This window comes from Drosophila navojoa, chromosome 4, assembly GCF_054131105.1.
Source record: "Drosophila navojoa isolate 15081-1374.11 chromosome 4, UAZ_NAV_1.0, whole genome shotgun sequence".
Lineage (NCBI taxonomy): Eukaryota > Metazoa > Arthropoda > Insecta > Diptera > Drosophilidae > Drosophila > Drosophila navojoa.
Window position 1 is genome coordinate 902,887 of NC_142892.1, and position 23,545 is coordinate 926,431.

Consider the following 23,545-nt stretch of genomic DNA (forward strand, 5'->3'; position numbering starts at 1 on the left):
TATTTGATTATTCATTTACGACTTTTATGAATATACAATAACCATAAATAGTTGCTAGAATTTCTAACTGTTCATGCTGAGTAATATTCCCATATACCTTCCATATAATATTTCTTTCTATTTATATATTTTATCAACTCTGTAAAACTCTATTTTATGGGGCAAATCTTGTTAATGTCATTGGCTCAATATATAAGACTGTAATATGTTTTAGCCAATTTGTTGCCAAGCTCAAACATTTCCCGCACCCACATAAAGAGATAGAGAGAGAGAGAAAGATAGAGAGAGAGCAATGAATAACCATTCTCATAGATTCACACTTGGCATTCAGCACCCACTCAATAGCAAATGATAATGATGATGATGCGGATGAGGATGATGAGAACTATGACGTCTTTGCCTCGCATCACATTCTTATTGGACTCAATTACTGTGGCCCCAAAGCCAGAGCCACTGCCAGAGCCAGAGGCAGCCCCGGCGACAGCTCCATTTCCAATTCGAATGCCTAGCTCTGTCTGAATTGTCAGCTGATTTAGTGTTGGGTCAGTTGGTAAACAAATTCTACACTTTTCTTTACAATTTCACACACACACACACACACACAGGAATGTGACATCAATTGACACGAAAGTTCAGCGCAAATATTTGCGCAGATAAAAAAGCGCCACAGCACACAGCTGACAAACTGAGAAGGCGTGAGAAGGAAAGAGCTAGAGCAACAGTCTTTCTGTGTGTATGTGTGTGTGTGTGTGTGTGTGCGAGTAAGAGCGAAAGTGCGAGACACCCATAAATTCCAAGCTTTGGACAGATGCGGTCAATCTCTCTCTCTCTCTCTCTCTCTTTCTCTCGCTCTCGCTGCCTATCTCTATCTCTCTCTGTCTCTATCTCAGTCACCATTTAATGACAAAGAATGAAAGAACAATTTGTGAATTTGCGACAAACAAACGGAGACATCGCGACCAGACTCCAATTGGCGTCACAGTTGAGGCCTCCGCCCCGCACACACACGCACACGCACACATACATACGCACTGACTCTCATATTTGCATTTGCAGCTTATCAAGCATATTTGAAAGAGCAGGACTTGAGCTCCACATTAGTTTAGCTTTTTGGATTTCCCATCGATCTTATCGCTAAACTCAAGTAAACGTACATTGAAAATATTTATATAAGAGCATGTGCATATATGAAGTGCATATAAGTTCCGCTTACTAACCACACAGTTCGTCATTGCCTGATTCACTGTGGGCCTTAGGGAATTCAAAAAATTGAATTTGCATTGAAAATAGTTTTCGCGCGATTTATCAGCCAAAAATGCGCCGATGGCGTCAGCACTAAAGCCATTATTATTCAGATTCCGATTCGGATTTGGATTCCGATTCCGATTCAGCGGCCGCATTCGCATTCGCATTCTCAGTAGAGTCGAGTCATCATCTGAGCTCGCGGCATGCAACAAAATTGTTGACTTTGTTTTCAGCCTCGCGGTGACTTCATCCGGTTCAAAGCTCGCAAATTCTACAGAAATATTCGCATACACATCTATATGTACACATACATATGTATATGAGTATGTTTTTCTTATATTTGTAGCTCTGCGACGTAGATTGCAATTGGCGTCAATGCCTAAAAATAACATAACTTACCAGCGCACTGATAAAAAAACAAAAAAGAAATTAAATTATTTATACTATTCCCGGAATGAAAGATCATTCTTTACTGCAAAGCAAAGCTTGAATTTGGAGCAAATATTAAATATTTCTGTACTTTATACAGAAGTCAACCCTGCGCATCACTCGATCATGCTATGATAATTGAAAATAGGAACTCTTAACACCTTTCAGTCTTTATTCTTACTCTTACTTTGCAGGAATCTGAAGCATTGGATTTCCCCACAGCCCACATACCGCAACTGCTCCACTGTTTGGGGAAACAACAACTTGCTGAGATTGTGGGGTTCCAGTTAACCCCCATTGATTAGAACATAATTTCTTTTTTTAATGCAATTCTAAGCCCTGCGGGACTTAATCTGCAGCTGCAATTGTTTCTTTATTGAAAAAAATAAAACAAATTTTTTATTGCATACATTCTATGAATGCTCAATTTACATTAGTCATGAGCGACAAATGCTCAGCCCAAGGGAACCCCTTATCAATATTCATAATTATTCATGGGCAAACACGTGATTAGGCCTGGAATGTTGGGAAATTCCGGGGCAACGGCAAATGGAAGTAAATAAAATATCAATAAGAAAATCGAATTAGAAATATTTGGAACTGTCATAAACCTACACGCCTCCTCAAAGTCCACCTGCACCGCCTCCTGCTCGCGCTTCTCCACGCAAAGACAGTTTGAGTAATAACATTTTAATGGCCAAAGAGATTAATTGCCGCGTCGAGTGAATCATGCGACGCCGAAGACAAAGTGCTTTAGATACATATATAGTAGATATATACATAGATAGCTGTACTCGCAATCGAGTCGAATAGTTGAGCGTATGATCTATGTGGTATTTTCTGTTGGCTTTCTTAATTGGCAACACGAGCGACTCGTAAAATGTGGAATTTATATGAAAATTTAAGTAAACTTTGCGTTGTTGTTGTAGTTGTTGTTGTTGCGTGAAAAGCGAAAAGCGAAAGGCGAAGGCGAAAGGCGATGATTGCATGACCACAATGGCTCAACTAAGACGAAGCACCCAACCACCCTCCGACGTTCACCCTACTGCGTACTTTGCAATGGTCACGCCAACTGCACACGATTCTGCCACGCCCCCCGCCCCTCCCCTCTTCCGACGCTCTCGATTGAGAGTCGTACCACCTGCCCCATGGCCCCGTCCACCCGCACATCAGCGCCAAACCCTTCAGCCATCACAGAATGCAGTCCACAGCGGCAGCGAATTAATTATCTTCAATTCATTCATTAAGAAAAATGTGGGAGGGCATAACAGCAAAGCCCCTCTCCACAGCCCCCGCACCGCTCCGCCCGCTGTGGCATAGATAATGAATGCACACAGTCGCACGACTCTGGCATTTAGTATCCCATAGTGCTTGTATCTCATAGTACGCTGTGCCAGTTGTAGCTCATAGTACGCGCCGCTCGTATCGTATGAATGAAAACAAGCGACAACAACAACAACAACAACAACAGCAACAACAACGAGCTCAGGATGACGCAGCGAACAGCAACTCAGCGGCTGAGAAGTGGGTATGGCCATATTAGTGCATGCATGTGAGTGTATGTGTGTGTGTGTGTGTGGGTGTCTCTCTGTCTACTCTGTTATATCTATCTATCCACTTGGACGCATCCGCCGTCGCTGCCGTCGTCACGAGATGGCGGCACAGGTCGCATAATAAATTATTCGCGTGACCAAATCATTTGCGTTTTTTTTTTCCCTCTCTCTGTTAGCCAGGGGAACTTTTTCGCAAATGTCGAAACACAACAAGCGCAAAAGCAACCCTTGAAACAATGCTGATCTAAATTGTATTTGCCTCTCATTGTTGTTGTTGTTGTTGTTGCTATTGGCTTATCAGTGAGGCAGCGCTGATATCTGCGTCTACGTCCACGCCCCCGCCCACGGCTGGCCGTTGTCGTGCGGCTTGTTTTGAGAAATTATTAGTTCGATGAATTATAATTGTGGCATTTTATCGCCAGCAGCAAAGAACTTTGGCATCTGCCGCGCTGCTCCTCTATACCCTGGAGTCAAGGGGCGCCTGGAAGGGGTATTGTGAGAAGAGTGGCTTATATATAGGCATCGAATAATTGCTTGAATTTGTTTATCTCCCAGCTCACAGCTTTAATGCACAGCACTAAGTAGACTTTCGCTGCGTAGATCATTGACAAGCTCTGAGTGGAATTACAGAGACTCTGACTGACGAAAGACATTACTGACTGAAGAATTCTTTTATTGTACACAAGCTCTGACTTACAGAGGGTGCAACTGCCAGTCGAGCAAACTGAGCGAAACCCCAATCACTATCTCTCAATTGTTGTTGTTCATTCTGAAGTTTCTTTGTGGCAAAGTTCAGCGACCAACAAAACAAAAACAAAAAGCAAAACAAAACATAAACAGAATGAAAAAAGAAAACATAAACAGAGAAACTGCAAAGCTGAGAACAACTTGACATTGCCTTCAATGGCAACAATGTGGAAATTATTATGGCACTATGGATATCACTAATTGCAAAGCATTCAACAAGATGGTTTGCCCCATAAATTGATGAGCGTGTTGCTTGACATCTCTCTCTCTTTCTCTTATCACCGACTTATGCAAATGTATATAATAAATATTCCAATTGAATCTATTCCAATTTCTTGATTTTTACTATAATTTTCTTATAGACTTTAAGCTGTCTGTGGGCTTTTCTTTTGCATAAAATACTTATACTCGCATATACACATATTTTTTTAAATTTAATATTTGTTGTGGACTACTGCTGCAGAGCTGAATCACCCCATTGGCCACCCTCGCCTGGAACGAGCTGTTAATTTAAATAATTTCAAAGCTGCCCTCAGACAACAACCACAGCCAAAGCAACAGCAACAACTCCCAACTGGCAGCAGAAAACACATTTTTTAGCACAAATTATATTTTACAAAATAAGGAAAATGCAACGGAAAGGTGGAGGCGTTTTGCGGCAGGCAAAGCGACCGTAACGAAAACAAACAGAACCCGTCCGGCACAAGGACTCAAGCCTGTTAAACAATCCCTACCCTGTCTCGCTTTCTCTCTCACACACACACACTTTTTTGGCAAAAAGGACACACGCGACGAGCCAAAATAATATATATGTATATAAACACAAATATTAAGTATACGTAGTGTATACATTTTGTTCGCGTCCGTTTGGCTTGTTGTTGCTGTTGCTGTTGCTGTTTTGAGGTTTCTGGCAGGAAAATATCTTGCAAATTGACTTTGAGCACGCATAGCGTTCAACATTTAACTTATTGCATATGCAAACAACAACAACAACAGCTGTTAAGGGGTCGACTGCAGAGGCAAATGGCAGAAATTGTGGCATGTGCGAAAAAAAAAGGCGTACGCCTGTCATTAAATTTCGCGCCGACAACGGCAACAACAACAACAACAACAAATATAACTGGCTAGAGGAAATGCCAGCAACAACAACAACAACAACCACTACGTTGATAACTAAGTTAGTTGTGCATCGGTCTGTCTCTTCGTCTCGCTGTCTCTGTCTTTGTGTGTACTTTGCCTCTGTTTGTCTGGGGGCGGCGCTCGCTGCTGTCACACATGACATTTTATTATTACAAAATACGCATTTAAGCGAACGCGTATGACAGTTAATAATGCAAACAGCAGCAGCAGCAACAACAGCAGCAGCAACAATAACAATAACAACAACTGCAACAACAGCAACTCGACTGAATGCAAAAATTCCCACAACATCCGGTTGAGAGCAGTAAAAACAACAGCAACGACAACAACCAGCTGAACAACAAGCGACCGACTGCGACTGCGGCACGGAAAACGGAACAAATAAAATGCAACGAATGAACAACAAATGCGGCACAGTGGGGCAACATGGCTAAACAATGAAATAATAATAGATAGGCATTATAATAACAATAAGAATGTTAAATGACATAATAAAGTAAACGAAAATCAAATTCTATATACATGTGTATTATATATAGTCATCTTAAGGGAGTATTTAAGTACACTTAGAATGCTAATAAATAAATCTGAAATGTTTTCACAAGTTGTTTTCCATGCAGCTGGACACGGCGCAAAACTGCGTGAATGGTTTTGGTAGGCGGACAACGGACTCCGCCTGCATGAGTGGCGGATATGCATATGGCCGGCGGACGTCAATCTGGATGCAATGCAGTGTCAGAGAGCTGCAGTCAGCCAAAGGCAGAGGCACAGCGACAGAAACAGCGACAGAGTCAGAGGCAGAGGCAGAGGCAGAGGCAGAGGCGGAGTGAGAGTCAGCAGCAACTGAAGCTGAGGCAGAGGCTGTGGCAGCCACCGACGCCGGCATTTGTGAGTCAGCGGTCGTGGAATGTGAATGGCATACAAATGTCGCAAGCGGACGCATGGACATGGATATGTACATTGATGTGGATGTGGCTGTGGCTACAAATGTGGATGTGGATGTGGATGTGGATGTGGATGCGAACCGGTTCCAGGCTGAACCGCAAAATGTAAAAACGAGCACCAATTGATATCGCCAGGGTTTTGCCGCCAATGCAAACAAGTTGCCCGGCCCTGCCCGACTGCCATGGCAGACGAAGGTGATGCCCGCTGTGGCTCCGCAGCGTGGCCAGACGACTGAGCAGAGCTCTGGGGCAGAGCTGGTGTGGATTTTCCGGACGGTTCTGCATTGCGCCGGTTTGTCCCGCGATAAAGACGACGACAAAAAAAAACAAAAACAAAATAACAGACAGCAACAAGTTTTCAACTGTTTGCTTTTGTTTTTGTCGCTTTTGGTGCTGTTGCTGCTGCCGTTGCTGCTGCTATTACTGTTGTTGTACGTCGCCAAACAAACAAAAGACCCACTGTGCGACACGACAGGCACATATTTACACATATTTTACTATAAATACTCCACACGCAACGCGTTACAACATATTTTTATATTAAATTTCCCCTGCTATTTGTCAATGCGTAAAAATTTCAAGAATTTTATTTGTTTGAAGAGTTTCCCCATTGCTCATAGCCCGTTTACCCAGTTTTTCAAAAGCTCTTCCACTCTCATACGTTTCAGTATGTTTCTCTTTGCCCCACTCATTCTCTCTCCCTCTCTCTAGCTCTCTTGACTGGTAACTGAAAGTGTTGCTGTGGAATTTACAACTTGAGGTATAAACCCTCCCAGCATTTTTGAGTTTAACAGAGCATAAGTGAGTCTTAAAAGACTCGCACGACGATTGAAAATAGTCATATTTGAGCTCATTTTCTGATCATAAAAGACTATTCAGTCGGGAGAAAATTGTACCCTAGCCGCGACTCTTCTTGATAAGTCGCTTACGACTCTTTTTTTTAATCATAAAAGAGTCTTCTACGAGTCATCTTTTAAACATAAAAGTGTCTTCCACGAGTCATCTTTTAATCAAAAAAGAGTCTCAATTTAATCATTTCTGACTCATATTCCAAGGTGCTTAAGAAAAAGTGCCGTTTAACTTAGATAAGAGTCGCTTTTGGATCAGCCAAGCAACCAGAATATGAGTGCATAGAAACAAAGCAAAAGCAAGCAACGATCATATTTTAATCACCTGCATGTTCATTTGACGATTGCTTTGCATTTCGCTTTTGCATTTCAAAGCAATCATTTATGAGTCTTCTTTCGATCGCCCAGGAGATTAGATCGTTTTTTAATCGTCAAAGGGACTCAAAAAAGACTCATCAAGACGATTTCTGTTAAAACAGTCTTCCAATTGCTTGCTGGGAAGTTTAGGCATATCTGCATAATGAATCGAAATTTTCTTTAAGCTTAAAGCAGAGAAACTAGTGGAAAATACTAAACTGAAGAAAAGCTTAGAATATGTAAACTAGAGTAAGCTCAAGAAACTAATATACTCCTGGTAATTCAATGCCGTAGTGGAACTTTCCTTCACGGATGCCTCTTGTGGGAGCTGACAAATCGGAAGAAAAAACTATATCTTCTGAATATGCCTAACTACAGTTTCCACATCTCCACAACGTTCAGTTTGTTGGCTTGTTCGGACATCTGGTTTGGTTAACTTTTACCGTTGTTTAAAAATAGATTCATTGAACCACTTTTACCAGATTCCTACGCTGCACGTGTCTTTAAAAGCCACAGCTACAACAACAACAAAAACGACGACAACAAAACCATTTACAACACTGTCATCAATCTTCAAATGCTGTAGCGGAGGCTGGACAATCGTAAACGATACCAAAAATAAAAACTGAGAAAATAGCGTCCATTAATGAGCCCAAAGATCGATAGCCGGCGGCAGCTTAATTGATCGTGCGGCACGACAAGAATTTGCCAAACGATCTATGGCCGGCAGCTAGCTGCCAGCTACACATTAAGATTACAGAAATTGGTGATGTCATTACGTAAGCCATATAGTCGAGCGTTGTTTGGACATATCGGTAATCGTTATCGATTAGTTTACTTATATTGTAAGCTTTTATTAAGCCATAAGTCTTGGAATTGGATTCAATTGCTGATCACTTTTGTATAGCTGCCATTGTTGCTTTGCTATCAGCCAGCAAGTGTACATTTTCTGGGTCACCTGACTGACTGAATGAAAAAAAAAAAAAAACTGACCTTTGCCTTTGATCTAGTCCGCTCAGTGGCGCTCGTTCTATCGCTGCTGATCGCATCGTTTGTCAGCGGCAAAACCGCAGCAAAGCGCCCAGTTCCGGACCTGTCAACGGTTTCGTGAATGGTCGAACTGTCTCTCGCTCGCTCAGTCTGCCTCTCTGTCTCTCTGCCCCTCTCTTTTTATCGCTTGCGCTCTCACTCACGCTTACGCTGCCGATGATGAATGGACCCGGGCCCGGTCTGGTCTCATTCACAAAACGGACAGCAGCGACAAACAAAACCAAAATATTAATTAGCATTTCAGTTGTGTGTGTCTCCCTCTCTCTCTCTCTCCCTCTCTCTCTCACTCTGATGGGGAATAAGGTCGCAGCTATGTTCACAGTATTCACAGTCACAGTCACACTTACAGGCGCAGTCACAGCCGCATTTGCTGTCTAATCGCCCGCTCACGAATCGACAGCGGCCACAGCGGATGCCACAAATTTGGGCATGTGTCGCAGTCGCCGTTGCTGTCGCTGTCGCTGCCTCAGCCAGCGTCGCTGCTTCCTTTTGCGATTTTATGAATGAAAGCTGTGGCTTCGTAGTAAACGTTTTTTTTTTTTTTTTTTTTTTTTTTTTTTTTTGGCGTTGGCGTCGTCGATTGCCATTGCCATTTATGGACACTGTGCAAATGTGCCCCGGCCATTGTGGCATGTGTGTACTCGCAGCTGAGTAGCTCTATCTCTGTGTGTGTACGAGTGTGTATCGGTGTGTATCTGTATCTGCGACTGCTATCTATCTATGGGAGCCCAGTTGCCGCTTATGAGCGCCCAGCACAAATACATATATGTAGGTGTGTTATTTGCTGTTGTTGTGTGTGGGTTTTAGGTAACCATAGTTCAATCTATATATGTATATATAATATAATACATATAATCGTAGTTACGGCACTGAGTGTATGCAATACTCTTGGGCTGGCATACCGTAAGCACTTTGTCTTGGCATTTAAGCCAACTGGAGAGAGTTAGTTATATAATGCATTAAACATATATAGAAAATAGTATACATGATATATAATATAACATGAACACGAGCCAAAACTTGGCTGCATCAATTATCTATCCAAGCTCTCTTATGCAGTATTCACAAGATTTCAGTAATCCTCTCAGCAATGCTGTTATAAAGCAATTGCAGCTAACTGTACAACAATTTCACCTTTGATCTATAGATCTGCAACAGTGTATTGAAGCTTCGTTGTTTGTCAAAGAGATTCACCATATTTGGTATTTGGGTTTTTGGTTCTATGCTTTTTGTTCTCATTTATTTTTTTTGTTTGTGGCGCCTGTATCGATACAATTCGAATTGCGGTTCTATTGTTATTCGTTGTTGGCATTGTTGTTGTAGTCAGTTTTTAGTGTGTCATTGCCATGAGTTTGAGATTTCAATTGTGCGGCGCGGCTGCGGCGCGGTGTGCCGTGTCATGTCCAAATGCATTCACATGCCCCAAACTCATCCGCAGCACCAAATTGCGCCAATTACGCGAAATCCGTTGTCGTTGTTGTCTGTTTGGATGATTACGATTACGATTGTTGTTCATATGGCAGTCATATCAATTTACAATTTACCCACCGAAAAAAAAAGGGAAAAACAACAAAAAAAAACAAAAACTAAACAGAAAATAACAACAACAACAACAACAACAAGCAAAACAATTCAAATTCAATTTGCGTATTATTTGGATATATGTGACAAGCCGTTAGCTTTTAGCTGTCATTGAGAGCGCAGTTAATATCGTGGCACGAATGGATCTACATATATGTATGTATGTACATATACATATATGTGTAACTGTAGCAATGTAGTCCAGCAAATTGAGTGGACAATTGGAGGATGATTGGCAACGATTACGGCCAGACCCTGAGTGCTATAAATAATAAATAAATCAAAACGTGGCAATTGCTGTGATCATATTGCACTCGGGCATGTCCGACTGCATAATACTCGGTCCGAAGGCAGTTCAACAATATTTATATGAAAGTTTCATTTTCCATGGTGCCATTTTCAAGACTCAAGTCAAACTAATATACTCTTCTCACCTTGTGAGAGCGAAAAAGAGTTTCAATTTCATGCGCGTGTCGATAATTTTAATGGCTCTTCGCACAATCTAGTTTTTGTCACTGCTGTCGTTTCAATCAGCGTAAATTAAATTTTTGTTTTTCAAATAATTATCATGCTTAGCGGATTCTGCTCTCTTGGCCCGATCATTAAATAACAATAAATTCCACGAATTTACACTCCAAGCGAAAGGCAATCGGAAGTTTGTATAAATCTGGTTGGAAACATAATATTTACCTATTCATTTCGTTTGAGAATTTACGACCGACCTGCCCTGGCAAAAGTAGCACAAACATATTTATAGAGAAATATTTTGTTTTCATATCAGATATCAGCACGAGTTTGCCCATGGCCCAAATGAACAAAACATTTCCGCTTTCTCCCGACGCTGGCTTGTGTCAACCTGGGCGTATGCGCAATATTGCTCCATATCGAAATAGCATTACTATCGAGGCCTTATCATTGCCGGAAGCCACTTCAAAGTAGTTGACACATTCCAAACTGACAATCGTAGCACTTTGTAATGCCAGCCTATAGCCAGCCATATGCATGTCTGAGTCCAAGATCCGACTGAGACTTAAGTCTCAATTTGTCAAATTTGTTGCTGCGGCCACACGTTTGGCACCTAATAGTTTTAAGAAGGGGATTTACAAAACTTAAATACCAAAATATGCGCAGTATTAAAAAACGATAAGCAAACAAAATGGAATCGACAGCCAAGACTGACGACGAGCGGGGCTGGGTGGGTCGTGCACGTATTTCCGCAGCGGTTGCATTCTCCGCGCTAGATAAACAAATTAAGCACTTAACACAAAGGCAAAGCGGGCCGAAAACAGCAGCAGCAGTGGATAGGGAAATGCTTAAATAACCAAGCACCCGTAAGAAGGCAAAAACAAAGCGACAGCAAAAGCAAACGCAAAGTATGGCAAGAAAAGCGATACGAGCGAAGTGTGAAAAGGCGATTGAGGAAATTGTCACAGTGTTGCAGAACACAGAGAGAAGAACAACACGTGCCGCTGATTAGTCAACGAGCAGTTCGAGATGGACAGCGACAGATAAATAAACAAAGTAGCAAGAGTTGCTAAGTGCACTGAGCGAAAATTAGACGTAGTTCTCAAATAAAAAATGTAAAAAATGTAAAAAATCAAAGAAGAAGAAGAACAGAATATATATTATGAATATCTCAATTACTTCTATCAATTTTGTTTTATAATAAAATCAACAATTCAATTATTAATCAAATATCCTATCAGAGCTTTCCACATCTCCCTTCGCTATGCACCCAAACAATATCATGTGCAATTTCTGCCAGTGTACGCGTGTCAGCTATATGATTTTTGGGGTGTGTACTACGCCTCGGTGCCTCCCCTTTCCCCAGCCCCGCCTCCCATCGCCCACTTTTATAGCGAACGCATCATAAAAATTATTTAATGCTATCGCACATTTGTCATGCCGCGTTGGCTCTTCCACTCTTTATTTTGTTTTGTTCTTTGTGTTTATTTGTATCACAGTGTAGTCCATATACACTGTCATTCCATTCCATCTCTCTGCGTGCCGACGCTTTTGTTTTTATGATTATTAAATTTCCTCTAAAGTTCCGCAACTGACGTAATAACGAGGCGCAGACATAAACCAAACGTACTATATAGTATATGAATCCAAGTAAGAGCCAAACAAACAGCCGAGACAATAAGCAGATGATTCGATTAGACTCCAAGTTCATTAAGATACGACAATTCTCTAACGGCAGAACGACATTTTCATTGCATTCGAATAGAGAAGACGCTGAGGATCAAGTGACGAACAAGATGTAATTAAAAGCGAATATCCAATCCGTGGTCGTCAGTGATTTATCTCCTTGTTGAGAAACTAGCATCGAGAGATGAGAAAGTTAAACAGAATTTATATAGGCTTCAGAGATTTTTGTCGCAGCTGAGAGGCCTTTTATTAGTTTTATTTTAAACGTCAAAAGTTTTGTAAGCAAATATTTCTTAAGCAAATATTTGACACACAAACATTTATTAGAAATAAAAGAGAAAACAAAACCAGAAGCGTTTATATGTCAATCGCACAGCTGTTCAATGGGCCATGAGTCAAATGACGTCAATAAAAAAAAACACAAAAACAGACATACATTTTTTTCAGTGTGAATTTGAACTTTGTAGCCATGGGAGAAGCAATCGGAACTAAACACTAAATGAAAGCCGAACTTGACTAAAGAGTAAAGAAGAGTATATAGAATATCAAGAAGATATCGTCAGTAATTTCATATGAGAAATATGCCAAGTCCCTCTCGATTACAAAATTCTACTGAAATTCTGTCGAAGCTGCTGCGGAAGTTTCCTGTCCAAAGAAACGAGAACTACTTCAGATAGTGGCAAAGACATTTTCGGTTTCGATACCTGAGTACCAGCAAAATCTAATCAAAGCGGCACGTGCCTTCCGTCCCGCATTCAAATTGAGCGCCTTTCGTTGGGACAGAAGCTGTTATTGTGAATGGCAAACATCTGGTTATCAGTTTTGTTTTGGTCGGATGGGCGCAGAACCTAGTACACACATACACAGATATGTATGTATTCCGTGCTGATAAAATACCTGAGCTATCAGGCCAACAATTGCTATCGATACCTTGTCAAGCTGTTAGCTGATACGAAGCACTGACGTCATTTGTCAATGGGGGCCAAAGTCAATGTTGAATGGCATTTTGGCCAGAGTAGGGAAGCCAAATAGAGAAAGATAAACTTGGCTCACAATTCAACAGAGAGTTTAAAATACACATACATATATAAATACATATATATATATGTCCGTCTGTATGTTAGTATGATAAAAGGCCTAAAGGCAGCCTCTGACAGCCGCCTTCGAGCGGATCGTGCAAATTTTGTCAATATTTGCCCGGGGTCAATAGAATTTTTATTTGCGGCACGTGGCTGACGAAATGAGCGGAGACAACAACATCGACAGCGACTCCGAATTAAACAATAAACGAGCGCCTAAAAGGGAAGGAAGCAAAAGAGTTGTGCAAAGACAACAATAACAATAAAACAGAAAGCAAAACAGAAAGCGAACAGAAACAACAAAAGCAACAACAACAACAACAGCAAGTGCGTTTCAAACAAATGGCAAACTATTAACGCGTTTGTTTACACGCTACAACAGCAACAGCAACAACAACAACAACAGCAACATCAGCAGCAACAACAATGAGTCAAGTTTAAACGACTGTCATAAATTTAGCTGAAAAGCAGGAAAAATAAAACACGCATGCCGAGAGCAAAGAGTTAAATGATGCCAGAAAAAAGGGTGCACCATAAAATATCACAGGAAAAATAACAATAACAAGAAGAAGAAGAAGAAGAAGAGCACGCTGCAGCCAACAGCGACAGAGCCAGAGTAGGCGCATCAATATCACGCATACGCAGAGTAAGCCATGCTAAGAGAGAAAGACGGGAGGTTGAGAGAGAGAGAGAGAGAGAGAGTCACAGTGATAAGGAAAGTTAGAGGGAAACAGATCAAAATAAATAAAAGAGTGAAAGCTGAAGCCCGAGCTGGAGACAGAAGCCGATTTAAAAATATTGAGAGCTTTTAGGAGGGCCTCTGAGAAATAAAGGGAAGTGAAACAAAGCTAGGAAGAAGAATATAAGATATCATACATGATCACACGAATGTGAGCGAGAAAGAAGTGTAAGATGAACAAATTAAATATTTTCTCTTAGCTTCACTTGAATCGCTAAGGAAATCGGTCTGAAAATGCACCTCTTACAGGAAATCACACATGTGATGCACACTCATGCACACACACACACACACATGCACCCCCAGACATTAGTCAGTAAAATCCAACTTGAATTCTGAGCATTCAGCAAAATGTATTTGGCAGTTCAATTGTGGTCAAGAAGCCTCGCGACAAGCGAAACAACAATTTCATAATACATTGTTCCTGGGCAGTAAATAATATTGAAAGTGCGATTGTTAATTTACAAGCGCAGAAATGTAATTCGCAGGCAGTGCGAAAAAACAAGTTCGATTATGCAATGCAATGCCCGAATAACAATCAAATAAACTGCAGATGATTGCACAAGCTCAAAGAATGCACAATTCGCAGAAATCGAAAATCAAGACAGAAAGTTTTTGTGGGGTGCGACAAGACGCTGTAGTAGCATTCCCCTGTCCAGCCGTCCAGACTACAAACAATGTCTACAAGTCAGCAAATATACATAATCGGTAAACTGCACACGCGCCACTCTTGGCCCACACACACACACACACACACACACACAAGCGCACGCAGACATCACTCGCCTCAGCGCCGCTCGCCATAGGGCGAGAATACGATATGCCAAATGCTGGCGGGGCCGACGGCCTCCTCAATTATTACGAGAATAACATGGAATTCGCATAAACAAGATCGAGAGCGAAGCGAAGCGTAGGCTGAGTGAAAGTGAGAGATGCAAGTGAGAAAAGCAGGACAAGCCAACTACTAAAATGGTAGCAAAATGCGGTCAGACCAGAGCAGAGCAGAGCAGAGTGGAGCTATGGCTAGGATCATATTGCGCTCATGGGCAACGTTGACGACTTGCATATGGCGACCAAAGGCTGCGCGTGCGATCACAATTAGAGCAGTAACAAGAGTGAGAGAGAGAGAGAGAGAGAGAGAGAGAGAGAGAGAGAGAGAGGTAGAGGTTGTGGGCGTGCAATTGTGGCGTGTGCAACGCATTTGTTTGGCCAACAAAGCGAGGCGGCTGCTGTTTACACACGCTCAAGGCAGATGGACTTTCCTCGCATACAAGTGGTTTTTATCTTTGACGCGTCGGCACTTTCTATTGATCACGAACGTCATGTGAAATCCAATACGGGTACACACAAGGGCAGACACAACGGACCCTGCACGCTGCCCAGGCGATCGTTGCGTGCGTACAACATGACGTATGCGTGATAATGATGAATTCGCCTTGAAATACCACACGAGGCGTATGCGTAACATGCTCGTGTACACGGATGACGTTCAATGTGTGACTGTGAGTGGGCCTGTGTGTGTGCGTGTGGGGGTTGCGCGTGTTAAACGATTTTTAAATATGACGATTAAGCAAGTCCAAGAATCGAGAGCATTTCAAATGCGGGCAGACGCCAAGTGAAATGAACAAGTGTGCCATACATTTCTTACACAACTGAAATACTTTGAAATGTTTCTTCGATTATTCACTCAGAAATCAAACTCAATTAAAATGTAATTAAACTAAATTTATAGCATTTCATATTCCGAAGAACACAGTTCAATATTTCAGATATATGGCTTTACAAAGACAGACGGATAGACTCAATATCTCTCTCTCCTTAATTATGTTTTCTTTCTATATTCTATATTTTTTCCCACCCTTTGCTTCCTTCTCTCCTTCTCTGGTCGATCAAACACTTGATACCTGCACTTATACCTATCAAATTTCATGGAGAGACTCCAAGCAAACATGTGCAAAAATAGATATTTGGCCTGCCTTGCAGCATTGATCTCCAAAAAATAAACAAGTTCAGCTATTGCATTACAATTTGGCCAAAAATAAATTTCGCTAGGTTCACAAATAGCAACACCAGCAGCAGCAGCAACAGCAACAACAACAGCAGCAGCAGCAACAGCAATTGCAGCCAACATTTTTGGCAAAAATCTCGGTGTTTTCCTATTTTAATGCCACACGTTTCACAGAAAACGCATAAACTTTGAAATTTTGCAAAACAATTTTGTTTATTTGTTTGCTCGACCGAAAATGCAATAAAAGCTCCCACACACTGAGCACAAACACACAAACGCACACATACAGAGATATGTAGATAAATAATTGAAAGCATCAACGAATTTGACATAGGAGCGCTTAGCGTTTTCTATGTTATTTCAGCGCATCGAAACTACTTTTGTGCTTTAAACGATGTTTGCTGAACATTAAATATATATAGTATACATTCATGATTTGGAATATATATAGAGCATGTTTATTATTTATTTTCAGACTTAATGATTTCTCAGGAAATATACTGCATGCGCCGTGTCGCATGATCAAATAGCAATGAAAATATAAATATTAACTAGATCTTATATTTGACTAACAAAAAGGGAAATATTGGTATGCACATGATTCACGCTTTTCTCCATTATGAAATTGAACAGCTAATATAAATCACACGACCTGCGATCTCCAACAAGACTTTGGTCATACAATAATATTTGACCAGCCAAAAGATTCATGCGTAAACATTTGACTTGTGTACAATAAGCGCTCAAGCTCCAATTCTCAATTTCGCAATTTCTTGCCAATTAGCTTGGCCATGAGCTTCGATGGCTGTTCACGTGCGATCACTTGATCGCCTGCTCATGTGCCTGCACCCCACAGCAGAGCCGCGCCCTTCCAGCCCAATGGCAGTCAATCAACTGCCCAATCACAGTCGCAGTCCCGAGACAGCCGGACAAAAAAAAAATACTATATAGTAAACGCATGAGGCGAAAGCTAACAATAAGTTGTGCAAATATGTTTTGATGATGATGGATGATTTGTACACGCCCACCACAGCGGTAACGTACTTCGACCCATACACACACACACACGCACACACACGCACAAGTAGTCCAGTCGTCCACCCCCTGGTACGAGTAGAACATCACGTAATAGACAAAAGTAAAGCATTTGTCAATACATACAGACATAGATAAATTTGTAGAATCATTATGGTATATCGTTTGATAAATACACCCTGTAAACATTGCGTGTGTGTGATATGGTTAATTATTACTTATAATAATTAGTTTGAGAACTTATATATTTAAAATATCTTCACTCAATTCAGGCTTGTAATCTTGTTTGTAACTTTCGATTATATAAGCTAAAATCAAAACACTTCTTCAGTAAGCTCTCATATAGTTCTCATATAACTTACATTTTTACACTTTTATCCCTGTTTACGTTTTAACCTGCTCTTAAGGCTGCAGGGTGTTTACTCAAGGTATATAAGGGATAAGCTTTGCATAGCTTAGAGTCATTTTAGGCACATTGAGTTGTTGTTCTTATCTGCCTCTGATCGGCTCAAAATCTGATTACATCATATAGAAAGCCCCAGCCACATCTTCCCTGCCCCTAGCCCACTCGCCCATGCATTTTGAGGCTGCTTGAGAGTGCTCTGGCACTCGGCTCGCCTTTGTTGGAATTAGCATTTGTTTTGCAGATGATTTTTGTTGTCTATCTATTAGCATAAAACTAATTAAAAGAGGGTGACAAAGCGCCTCACTGAAAAAATTTCACAACTGAGCGAAAAAATGTTGTTATTTGTTTGCCGGCAGCAAATCAAAGTTGATTATCAGCACATCGGCAAATAGAAATGTATTAATTTCGAATTCATTACGCGTGTTGTTATTATTATTATTGTTGCTGCTGCTGCTGCTATTGCCGTTGCTGTTGTTGTCGCCGAACAGCAACAATAAAAATATTCCGCACATTAAACGCGTGCCCGAGTCACGCACTCGTAAGGCCCAAACAAGAAACGGGAACAAAGTCTTTTTGGGTATTTTTATTTTCACCTGAATGCCAGGCACGAGGCAAAGAGGCGCGAGGGGCGAGACACGAGGCGCGAGGCGCAAAGTAAATCACGAAGCGCTCAGCACATGATCAGCATTGAGGCAGCATTGGTTATGTCTCAGGCTCAGCCTAATGAGCAGCACAAGTCACAGATATCGATATGTTGGGTTTCTTCACCTCAGCTCAGAGTCTCTCATTTACATTCCTCTGCCCCTCTCCCTCCTCTAGCACTCTTACTCCCTCTCTCTCTCTCTCTATCTCTCTGTCAGATATCAGGCCTCTGGTCTCACTCTCTTCTCTCTCCCTCTACCAATTAACTCTCTGTCATCATTAGCTAGTAGCAGCCCAAAATACTCTCTGTCATCATTAGTTGTCGTGCCTAGTGAGTGCTTGGGAGCCAGCGTTGAACTGATTTGCTTGGCGCGCGTTATGAGTCGGTTTATTGGGCCTCAATGTCAACAAAAGTCCGAAGTGCCGAAAAAAACAAAAAACAAAGTAGAGCAAGTGCCAGGCATTTGATAAAGCGATAAGGAGGCGCGGCTACAGCAAAGCAGAAGACAACAAAAAGCAATGGGCGGGTATTGAGAGCGAGACTCGAATGCTCTTAGAGGCAAAAAATTTATTTGACTGTAATATAACAGAGGAGTCGATCAGAAATTACCTCGAAGGATATTCAAGTCTCTATAAATTTAGAATTGACCTCATATAATAGTCGAATTTCGGCAACTGACTGAACAGAACTCCACATTATAATTTATGAATAACAATAGTATCCACAATTCAGATCCTTTTCCTCTCCTAATCTATAGCAATCTTGGGTGAAATAGCTATAATACCCTATTGGTAGAGTATGCTTTAACTAAAGTATATATATGTATATATAAATAAAGCGACAAATAAATTATTATTGCATTTTGTTGTGGTCGTTGTTGTTCCTGTTGTTCTTGGTTTATATGTATATTTGTATATATTTTTTGGCTTGTTTTTTTTTTTTTGACTAGCGCCTGGCGCGTGCGACATTCAACAGGTGAGCAATTGCTGATTTCAAGGGAACTAAATGCTCATGTTCAAATCATGCCGCCGTCCGCAGCTCACATGACGCCGCTTTCATTGATGCTATCATGCTCCACGCACAAACACACACACACAAACACTGAGTCGCACTCACACACTCTTGGAGAGAGACTTATAAATTTATGAGTATTGATATAAATTTTTAACTTATTTCGCTCATATTTTATTTCTTCTTTCTTCTGAATTCATTCCGCTACTCTTCTAGATTGCGTTTATTTATTATTTTTTGATTTCGTTTATTTTTAAATACTTTTTTTTAGATTTCCGCTTTTAGTGAATTATTCTCTATTTCATTTTTGTATTTGATTGCGCTAATCGCTCCGATCGCTGCACCTGCAAGATTGTTTTGCATTTAGCTTGGCTTTTTTTTCTTATTTTTTCCTCAGTGAACAATGTTCAAGGTCATGCCATCTGTTAACACCTGTTGAGTAATGGGCAACAACAGCATCGGGTGCAAGAGCTGAGTAGATTTGTTATCAGCAATTTAATTCATAAACTTATTTTTAGTTCAGCTTGATAGTCCACTTATACCTATTATCAGACAATAAATGAATTTATTTATAACTATCTCTCAGTCTGATATTTTTTTATAGATCAGTTAACACAACACAACACAGATGATTGCTTAACGCAGTTAATTAATTTCTATAAGAGATCTAAATAAAAAGGGGATTTTTTCCATAAATGACGCTCAGACGTGGTTAAGGTACATCTTGATAGGAAACTGAAGTCGAAGTGGCAAATGAAGAAAGATAAGTTGAAGCAATAATAGCGAGAATGCTGCTGGATAAGCTATTAAAACAGATCTTATAACAATGGAGAGCTATAGATTGAATAGAGAAGCCACTACTCCTGTAGGATCTATATCAATATTCTCAACAGAAGGCAAAATTATCTACCTTTACTCACAACTAAACAAACTGTATGTTTTTTATAAATCATGTGCGATTAAGTAACACAGTTCTCAGATCCATTTCGCAAACTAGTGCTAGCTGATTCCCACGCCAGAGACGCTTGCTTTCTAAGTATGTCAATACTGGAACTGGAGCCCCAAAAGCATAGCTGCTTCATTTAACTATTTATCTAATTCTATGTTGACTTTATGACAGTTCACTTGCACCTGGCAATCAATCAAGAGATTCATTATCAAGCTGCGAGCGAACCGATCTCTGGCTACGCTGCCACACACACACACACACACACACACTCCTTCGCCTTCACGCTGTCTATCTTTCCATTACTGAGACTTGACCCTACTCGAAAACTCTTTAAATGTTGTTGCCGCTGCTCCGGCTGCTCCGGCTGCTTGGGCTGCTCCGGCTGCTGTTGTTTGTGTTATTAACACAACAAACAACCACTTAACTTTGTAAATCTGTTCAGCCATTTAGCTTTGGCTCTAAAAATAAACTTCAAAGCAAAAGGCGGCTGTCCGCGTCGTCGTTGGCTTTGTCGTTTGGCCAAAAATAAATATTGAAAAACCTATTTTTAATAATGCCCCGGCAATCGGTCAATTGCACAAATTGAAGTACGCCTCATATTAATTGGCGTCTCGGCAGCTCAACACGTGTCCGCAGATCGACAGATCGACAGATTCGATTCGGCTCGACACGGACTTGAAAGCATACTGACTGTATTGGCTGTAATTGTGTGTCTCTCTCTCTCTCACTGTGTGTCTCTCAACTCTTTAATGCGTAATCATTATTATTAATTATCGTATACAATTATGTATATTTGAGCAATTTGCCTAGACAGTTGCTGTTAATAAACATAGCATAACAACAATTTGTGTGCTGTGGCAAACGGTAATTGCCAGAGCAGTTCGCCTCTTGCAGTTCATAAATCAGGCGAACTGGCAAAAGTATCTGACAGATACAAATGGCATATGGCCGTAGAACCTGGCGCACCGAAGCGTCGCTTAATGATTGCAACGTTTTTACGTACATTTACACTTCATCAATTGCGTAGTTTGCAGTACCAACAACAACACCACCAGCAACAACAACAACAACAACAACAACAACAACTATAGCTGAGGGCAACAACTTGAACATGCGAATTTCAGCTCGAATGAAAAATTACGCAATGAAAATGTCATCGCCTCTCTGTATCATGCAGGCCCGTTTAATCAGCGGAAAACATATATATGTATGTATGTATAAATGTATGTATGTATATGCATATGTATGTATATATGCAGCGCCGATAGTCAAGTTCTATTTGAACCGATCTGAAAAGCCATTACGCAGTTTTTTGCTTTTTGGCTTTATCTATAAATAGCTGGGCGATATACATATATCTAGCTAGCTAATGCGTAATACCAACAACGCATTTCAGTTAATGAAAATCGAATCGACCATCATCAAGTGGATTATTATTATTATGTGTTCTATTGCAAATTGAGCTATTTGATAGCTTAGCCAAACAACGTATATACATATATCTCACTTGTTCTAAATATAGAAGCGGAACACTTCAAAAACATAAGCATGACAGATGAACTTGACAGTTAAGAGAATCAATTTGGATCTATAAAATTTCATTAATAATCTATATTAAAAGAGTTTAAGTTGATAAGCAAATGGGAAAATGTCTAGACAGACAAATCATTATCTTGATCATTTTACTTATCATAAGCACTGTTGCTGTCATTGCATTAATTATTATTAGCATTGCTATTGATATTGGCATTAGCATAGTCGTACACATTTTGTCCTTTTTATTGTCAACGTTATTCTCATTGTCATTCTCATAACATTCTTATTATCATTGTCATTGTCATTGTCATTGTCCTTATCATTGTCATTGTCATTGTCATTTTCGTTTTCGTTATCCTTGTCATAAGCATGAGTATTAACAAGTCAAAATCATTAGCATTTTCATTGTCAATAAGAAAATCTGATATTCTCAGTGTATAATTCGAGCGATTCCTTTACAATCGCTTATCGCATTGCCTTTCATGCCCATAGCCTAACGAATTTATGTCCCCGTCTCTTATACACATATAGAAAATAATCTATAGCTGCACTGTTTTCATTGAGTTGCGAGCAATGTTTGTTTACACTGTTGCTGCTGGTGGTCAGCTCATCTCTATTTCGTCTCAATGTTTCCCATCTCGTTTTTGTGTATATTCAAGTGATTATCTAGCCAATTAGTTGAGCGTTAATTAGCCGCATGCCAATATTTGCATTGCTCTTCTGTTTAGTTTAATTACAACAATAATTTGGAGGCTACCAATTGCGACTTACTTGAACAGCATGGCAGAGGCAAAAAATTATGAAAACGAAATGCGTTCGCCCACCCACTTCCCGTCCGACCAGCCCCATCCCCACCCATGCCACTACAGAGAACTCAGAGCCAACACGCAATTTGCTTTCATAATGCGCATTTGGCGAGCGGGGCGCCACATACACAAGATTAGACAAAAGCTAATGGCGATGCATATGGTCTGATACAAACGTACGTACGTCCGATTATACACAGCCGATGTGTATATAGCCCATATAGTATGCGGCTGATGAGTGCGAAAGTCGAAATGGGTCATTAGATAGGCTGCACAATACGCATATGCACGTGAGCGCACATTTTCTGAATGATTTATGAGCGACATATCTGAGGTCTTATGACCGGAGTCTCGAGCGTGTAGCGGGCGTGTTTCTTGCCAATTTGCGATATCGGCTGCCATTCTACAACTATATGGTAATGCACATAAATCAGCACTTGGTGCACTTGCCGCAATTACCCAGGCACACGGCCTGCTGTAAATCTTGTCAGTCAATCAATTTAATGGCCGCTCGCACCGCGGTGGCATTACACCTTGATCCAGCTCGCGTAACTTGACCATATCGAGACCCTGGCACCTGCACAATGCAGTTTGAAAATTTCGTTGATAAACATAACTCGGACTGCGTTTGTTGTTGTACTGGCTGAGTTCCCAGTAAAAGAGAAGGTAAAACGCTTTGGCTCTGCGCCGCAGACGTTGCACGAATTCGCTTATCAGCGAATGCGAGTCAGCGATTAAATTGGCAATTACGAGTATATCGCCACATCGGCGCCTCGCACGTGACCAGTTTCAAGTTCAGCGCCGCATAATTTCACGACTGTCGTATAAAATAAATAAAAAGCCAAAAGACGCACCACAACACACCACGCACCACCCAAAGGCCAACCTGCCAGCGATAGTCTCTTATCTAATGCTTGTTTGCAAGCTCACTCTCTCTCGCTCCCTCTCTTTCTGTGTGTCTATCTCTGTTGCTGTGTCTGCACTGGCCACACGCGTTACGCGATGCCCTACGGCAGCGACAGCTTGACGGACAGCCGTCACTTGGATAATGGAACTAAAGCCAATCCAAACACAGAAACTAAACTGAACTTCAGCGCGTGTCAAGGCCAGACTATGGCAGCTGCAATGGCCAAGACCTCGATTACATGCGCCATTATATGACTGCAAAGGGGTTGCATGAATCCATAAGAATTATACAGAATTTTAAATGCATGTAAGAATGCAGAATAATGCATACATAAGACACGGGACGAGTAATATCCTGAGATTATGCTTGATGTTTTCTCGG

At 41.0% G+C, this 23,545-nt stretch overlaps 1 long non-coding RNA gene across 1 annotated transcript in view; it reads left to right on the forward strand.

The window, feature by feature from the left end:
* Positions 1-23,545, forward strand: part of LOC149091303 (uncharacterized) — a 194,739-nt gene that overhangs the window by 101,513 nt on the left and 69,681 nt on the right. The window lies entirely within an intron of this gene.